This window comes from Schistocerca serialis, chromosome 11 (assembly GCF_023864345.2).
Source record: "Schistocerca serialis cubense isolate TAMUIC-IGC-003099 chromosome 11, iqSchSeri2.2, whole genome shotgun sequence".
NCBI lineage: Eukaryota > Metazoa > Arthropoda > Insecta > Orthoptera > Acrididae > Schistocerca > Schistocerca serialis.
The window spans coordinates 207,975,083-207,983,017 of NC_064648.1; the positions used below are offsets into that span (position 1 = coordinate 207,975,083).

The following is a 7,935-nucleotide window of genomic DNA, read 5'->3' on the forward strand; positions in this document are numbered from 1 at the left end:
AGCGCTTGGGTACATGGGTAAATAGACTTGGTGTGTGTCGTGCAACAAATGGTGCTCACATTGAACATTTATAATGTTCTTGCTAAAATGTTTGAGCTGCTGTTTCATTTGACATATCATTTATAACTGTAAGTTTAATGTAATAAATATTATAAAGCGTTAAAACCCAGATATTCATTTATAAACACCCTGTATTATCCTACCAGTTACACAATACAAACGGACAGACTATTTGAGCCACCGTTTCTAATGCTATTGAGTGTCACACAAAATACCGAAATTTTTTCGTCTATTAGTCGGAAAGGGCCCATCAGGGTGAATGGTTGTGGTGTGTGATACCTAGAGTCTTAACCTATGTATCCGTATAGATGGTTCCAGAAAGTCGATCGCACCGCTTGGTATCTCTCTTTCTTATGATTTTTAATGATCTATGGATTATAACAATAAAATTGTGAAACACGGTCTGAAATATCCTATACGATGCAGACCATGCGTAACAACGGCAACTAATAAAAAATAGAAGATTGAAACCACGATTGTGTCCAGTTCTCAAACTGGTAACGTTTTTATCTGTTATTAACATGTGGACGGGGACTGAACTGCTCATTTGCAACCTATTAGTCAGTCATTATCCCCTCTCATAAATAAATTACTGTACTGATTAAGGACAAATATTATTTTTTGGAGGACAACATTTTCGTCTTTGTTCACTCCGTCTTCAGGCCACAAGTGGTCCAGCGGAACCCTCTGACCGCCGTGTCATCCTCAGCTGAGGATGCGGATAGGAGGGGCGTGTGGTCAGCACACCGCTCTCCTGGTCGTTATGATGGTATTCTTGACCGGAGCCGCTACTATTCGGTCGAGTAGCTCCTCAATTGGCATCACGAGGCTGAGTGCACCCCGAAAAATGGCAACAGCGCATGGCGGCCCGGACGGTCACCCATCCAAGTGCCGGCCACGCCCGACAGCGCTTAACTTCGGTGATGTGACGGGAACCGGTGTATCCACTGCGGCAAGGCCGTTGCCTTCTTTACCTGTTATCTTTGCTTAAAAACCAGCATAAATGTTGATATATCCATATATATCGATATTGTATGAGAAGTCATATTGTAAATTTGTTCGAACGCAGTAGGAGTTTGTGCTGCAGCCGGATTAAATGCTGAAACTTCGTGGCAGATTAAAACTGTGTGCCGGACCGAGACTCGAACTCGGGTCCTTTGCCATACGCGGGCAAGTGCTCTTCTACCAACTGAGCTACCCAAGCACGACTCACGCCCCATCCTCACAGCTTTACTTCTGCCAGTACCTCGTCTCCTACCTTCCCCCAGGCTGTGACTAACCCAAGTTTCCGCAATATCCTTTCTTTCAGGAGTGCTAGTTCTGCAAGGTGCGCAGGATAGCTTCTGTAAAGTTTGGAAGGTAGGAGACGAGGTACCGGCAGAAGTAAAGCTGTGAGGACGGGGCGTGAGTCGTGCTTGGGTAGCTCAGTTGGTAGAGCACTTGCCCGCGAAAGGCAAAGGTCCCGAGTTCGAGTCTCGGTCCGACACACAGTTTTAATCTGCCAGGAAGTTACATATCAACGCACACTCCGCTGCAGAGTGAAAACCTCATTCCGGATTAAACGCTATTTTCTCCGGTGTTTCGCGAAATTATCTTACTTTAAACAGGCCCTTAGCTTATCGTTGTGGCTAGTTCGCAGTTTGATGGGTATCCCTCGCACTCGAGCCTCGCGGGTCAATGTCATGTGATTGTTCGAACAAGCTCGATACTGTACCGAAAGCGAGTATCGTCTGCCCAGCCCTACATTGCTCAGTCCATCACGAGCTCAGATGGGGCTCTTACGTTCCCAGTAATAATGGGAGACCTTGTTTCCACCTGAATGGACAAACGGAATGACGAAGTTATCACGTAGCTGAGAGATTGTATCAAAATATTGTTACCTACAAAGCTGTCGTACAAAACGGCAAGTTGTGTACAATTTAAGATGTTCTCTTAGGTTCCTGCATTACCACCACCTTTTTTTCCCTAACATTTGAGGCTTTAATGAAACAAATTGGTTACACTTCTATCATTCAAAGCATTTTCCATCGCTGGCCACTACTTTCTCCCATCTTTCGGGCAGTGTACGAATCCCACGTAAAAGAAAAAATAAAAAAAAAAAGTTCATCTTTTGATCCACGAATCGATCCAATTTGTGATTTCCTCATGAGATCGGAAATGTTGATCAGCCAGGCCATGTGTCATTGATCTAAACAGGTGATAGTTAGAGGGGGCAATGTATGGAGAATACGGCGGGTGGGGAAGAACTTCCCATTTTAACGTTTCCAAGTACGTTTTGACCTCTTTTGCAATGTGGGGTTGAGCGTTGTCATGCTGAAAAATCACGTTATCGTGCCTCTCGCTGTACTGCGGCCGTTTGTCTTTCAATGCTCTGCTCGAACGGTTAAATTGCATTCGAGAAGGAGCACCTGTGATTTTATTTATTTATTTTTTATTTATTGCCAAATTATAGACCTGTTACCTGATGTTTAAAACAGGTCGTACATCTTACAATTTTCGTTTTTTATCTTTTTACAGTCTTCTTTCCTTTTATTTTATCTACAACATTTACAGAGAATGATCCTTTTCAAAATAACTTGTGATTGCTTCACCTCATAGTACACGACGCTGACCTGGTCCCACTAAGTGCAGAATGATCTGCTCTTGGAGCCGTGAATATTCGGTTTGGCCGTCGACGTGGAAGCGTGGCCGGTATATCCGCACGATTTTTTACGTTTAGGGTTATCGTAATGAATCCGTTTTTCGTCCCCGTTCGCACTGCGATGTAAAAATCCCTTCCATTTTTGCCTCTGAAGCAACTGTTCAAATGGCTCTGAGCACTATGGGACATAACTGCTGAGGTCATCAGTCCCCTAGAACGTAGAACTACTTAAACCTAACTAACCTAAGGACATCACACACATCCATGCTGTAGGCAGGATTCGAACCTGCGACCGCAGCGGTCGCGCGGTTCCTGACTGTAGTGCCTAGAAGCGCTCGGCCACTCCGGCCGGCAGCAACTGTTCACAAACACACAAACGCCGTTCAACGTCTCTTGGTTTCAGCTCACACGGGAACTAAGTTCCTTCTTTCTGAATCATGCCAATAGGCTTAAGACGTTTTGAAATGGCTCACTGTGTAACTGCCACTAACCGTGCCAATTCTTCTTGAGTTTGACGCGAGTCTTCACTCAGCAATGTCTCCGATTCTGCATCTTCGAAAACATTGTCTCTTTCACCACTGTGCCGGTCTACGCCGTTAAAACCACCGTTCTTGAAGCGTTGAAACCACTCACGACACGTTCTTTCACTAATAGCGTACGTGAGAGCATTCGATGAGACTCAGCCGCCGTATTCAAACAAAACAGTAACACCTCCCGCAAATGATGAGAATTAGGCTCGTAAACTGACATTTTATGATGCAGACAAAAATCGACTAATGTTTGAATGAGGTTATGTTGACCGGGGTCTAAGCTAACTGCCTGACGTCTGCGATCTGTTTCTTTCTACATCTACATCTACATCTATACTCCGCGAGCCACCTTACGGTGTGTGGAGGAGGGTACTTATTGTACCACTATCTGATCCCCCCTTCCCTGTTCCATTCACGAATTGTGCGTGGGAAGAACGACTGCTTGTAAGTCTCCGTATTTGCTCTAATTTCTCGGATCTTTTCGTTGTGATCATTACGCGAGATATATGTGGGCGGTAGTAATATGTTGCCCATCTCTTCCCGGAATGTGCTCTCTCGTAATTTCGATAATAAACCTCTCCGTATTGCGTAACGCCTTTCTTGAAGTGTCCGCCACTGGAGCTTGTTCAGCATCTCCGTAACGCTCTCGCGCTGACTAAATGTCCCCATGACGAATCGCGCTGCTTTTCGCTGGATCATGTCTATCTCTTCTATTAATCCAACCTGGTAAGGGTCCCATACTGATGAGCAATACTCAAGAATCGGACGAACAAGCGTTTTGTAAGCTACTTCTTTCGTCGATGAGTCACATTTTCTTAGAATTCTTCCTATGAATCTCAACCTGGCGCCTGCTTTTCCCACTATTTGTTTTATGTGATCATTCCACTTCAGATCGCTCCGGATAGTAACTCCTAAGTATTTTACGGTCGTTACCGCTTCCAATGATTTACCACCTATGGCATAATCGTACTGGAATGGATTTCTGCCCCTATGTATGCGCATTATATTACATTTATCTACGTTTAGGGAAAGCTGCCAGCTGTCGCACCATGCATTAATCCTCTGCAGGTCCTCCTGGAGTACGTACGAGTCTTCTGATGTTGCTACTTTCTTGTAGACAACCGTGTCATCTGCAAATAGCCTCACGGAGCTACCGATGTTGTCAACTAAGTCATTTATGTATATTGTAAACAATAAAGGTCCTATCACGCTTCCCTGCGGTACTCCCGAAATTACCTCTACACCTGCAGATTTTGAACCGTTAAGAATGACATGTTGTGTTCTTTCTTCTAGGAAATCCTGAATCCAATCACAAACCTGGTCCGATATTCCGTAAGCTCGTATTTTTTTCACTAAACGTAAGTGCGGAACCGTATCAAATGCCTTCCTGAAGTCCAGGAATACGGCATCAATCTGCTCGCCATTGTCTACGGCACTGTGAATTTCTTGGGCAAATAGGGCGAGCTGAGTTTCACATGATCTCTGTTTGCGGAATCCATGTTGGTTATGATGAAGGAGATTTGTATTATCTAAGAACGTCATAATACGAGAACACAAAACATGTTCCATTATTCTACAACAGATTGACGTAAGCGAAATAGGCCTATAATTATTCGCATCTGATTTATGACCCTTCTTGAAAATGGGAACGACCTGCGCTTTCTTCCAGTCGCTAGGTACTTTACGTTCTTCCAGCGATCTACGATAAATTGCTGATAGAAAGGGGGCAAGTTCTTTAGCATAATCACTGTAGAATCTTAAGGGTATCTCGTCTGGTCCGGATGCTTTTCCGCTACTAAGTGATAGCAGTTGTTTTTCAATTCCGATATCGTTTATTTCAATATTTTCCATTTTGGCGTCCGTGCGACGGCTGAAGTCAGGGACCGTGTTACGATTTTCCGCAGTGAAACAGTTTCGGAACACTGAATTCAGTATTTCTGCCTTTCTTCGGTCGTCCTCTGTTTCGGTGCCATCGTGGTCAACGAGTGACTGAATAGGGGATTTAGATCCGCTTACCGATTTTACATATGACCAAAACTTTTTAGGGTTCTTGTTTAGATTGTTTGCCAATGTTTTATGTTCGAATTCGTTGAATGCTTCTCTCATTGCTCTCTTTGCGCTCTTTTTCGCTTCGTTCAGCTTTTCCTTATCAGCTATGATTCGACTACTCTTAAACCTATGATGAAGCTTTCTTTGTTTCCGTAGTACCTTTCGTACATGATTGTTATACCACGGTGGATCTTTCCCCTCGCTTTGGACCTTAGTCGGTACGAAGTTATCTAAGGCGTACTGGACGATGTTTCTGAATTTTTTCCATTTTTGTTCCACATCCTCTTCCTCAGAAATGAACGTTTGATGGTGGTCACTCAGATATTCTGCGATTTGTGCCCTATCACTCTTGTTAAGCAAATATATTTTCCTTCCTTTCTTGGCATTTCTTATTACACTTGTAGTCATTGATGCAACCACTGACTTATGATCACTGATACCCTCTTCTACATTCACGGAGTCGAAAAGTTCCGGTCTATTTGTTGCTATGAGGTCTAAAACGTTAGCTTCACGAGTTGGTTCTCTAACTATCTGCTCGAAGTAATTCTCGGACAAGGCAGTCAGGATAATGTCACAAGAGTCTCTGTCCCTGGCTCCAGTTCTGATTGTGTGACTATCCCATTCTATACCTGGTAGATTGAAGTCTCCCCCTATTACAATAGTATGATCACGAAACTTCTTCACGACGTTCTGCAGGTTCTCTCTGAGGCGCTCAACTACTACGGTTGCTGATGCAGGTGGTCTATAGAAGCATCCGACTATCATATCTGACCCACCTTTGATACTTAACTTAACCCAGATTATTTCACATTCGCATTCGCTAATAACTTCACTGGATATTATTGAATTCTTTACTGCTATAAATACTCCTCCACCATTGGCGTTTATCCTATCCTTGCGGTATATATTCCATTCTGTGTCTAGGATTTCGTTACTGTTCACTTCCGGTTTTAACCAACTTTCCGTTCCTAATACTATATGCGCACTATTTCCTTCAATAAGAGATACTAATTCAGGAACCTTGCCCTGGATACTCCTGCAGTTTACCAATATTACGTTAACTTTTCCTGTTTTTGGTCTCTGAGGACGGACGTTCTTTATCAACGATGATAATGTCCTCTCTGGTAAGCCGTCGCCCAAGGGGGGGTCCCTCTAACCTAAAAAACCCCCGTGTGCACGCCACACGTACTCTGCTACCCTAGTAGCAACTTACCGTTGTCGCCACCTATTGGCAAACGGCGGATACCGTGTATTATCCCAAAAGGTTTTAGAAACTATCATTTTAAATATGAGTGATTTCGTCACTCCTTTTGGCAATTCAGGCGGAAACAATGTCTTCCAGTACTGGTAGGAACAACCGATTCAGTTGGTTGTTGGCAAACAGCCGACTCATTCGGTTGTAGTTATACATATCGGTTGAATTATTCATTCATTCCTGTACAGTCTATGGTCAAAGCCAAGTGACAACACCTGATTGAGTTGGTTGGTTGGTTGTTTGGGGAAGGAGACCAGACAGCGTGGTCATCGGTCTCATCGGATTAGGGAAGGACGGGGAAGGAAGTCGGCTGAGCCCTTTCAGAAGAACCATCCCGGCATTTGCCTCGTGTGATTTAGGGAAATCACGGAAAACCTGAATCAGGATGACCGGACGCGGGATTGAACCGTCGTCCTCCCGAATGTGAGTCCAGTGTGCTAACCACTGCGCCACCTCGCTCGGCCCTGATTCAATTGGTAGTAGTTTTACGTATAAGTTGGGTTATTGTTCATTGATTCCTTTCGAGTGAAATCAGTGTGTTAGAGAAATTGAATGGAAAAAAATCGATACATTATGTTTTAGTTTTTGGGTGTTGGCTGAATATCTATATTTTCGTCGTCATACCAACTTTTGCCGATGGCTGACCGAACAAAGCAAGTAGGATCGTCACTTCCTTTGATGTATTTGTTTTGAGATCACTGGTACGGTCGCAGGTTCGAATCCTGCCTCGGGCATGGCTGTGTGTGATGTCCTTCGGTTAGTTAGGTTTTAAGTAGTTCTAAGTTCTAGGGGACTGATGACCTCAGAAGTGAAGTCCCTTAGTGCTCAGAGCCATTAAAACCATTAAACAGCACTGAACAATAAATAACAGACATACAACAATGAAACTCCCGGCAGTTACACATTAAAGACAGACGTGTGCAGGCATACCAACATAACACTGGCGCAAAATGAAGGATGTTCCGGAATGTTGTGAACAGATTTCGTATACACATTTTCTAACTGTGATACTTGACCTACTGCTTTAAACCATCAACTTAATGAGTAGACTATAACAACATTTTAAATTTTTAAATGTGGTTAATGTTTTTGTTGCCCCTGCATGAAGTTAGACAGGCAACATGGCACTGGTACTGACGTCCGGATTGCGCGATATTCACTGTATGTGTGTGTGTGTGTGTGTGTGTGTGTGTGTTAATTGCTAAGGGACCAAACTGCTGAGTTCATAAGTCCCTAGACTAACACACTACAAACTAACGTATGCTAAGAACGACACACACACACACACACACACACACACACACACACACACACCAGTGTCCGAGGAAGCACTCGAACCTCCGGCGGGAGGGACCGCGCAATCCGTGACATGACGCCTCAAACCTCGCGGCCACACGGCG

At 44.0% G+C, this 7,935-nt stretch overlaps 1 pseudogene; it reads right to left on the reverse strand.

Annotated features, from left to right (window-relative positions):
• Positions 1 to 908: 908 nt before the first annotated feature.
• LOC126427509 (5S ribosomal RNA) lies at positions 909 to 1,026 on the reverse strand (annotated as a pseudogene).
• Between the last annotated feature and the right edge of the window lie 6,909 nt (positions 1,027 to 7,935).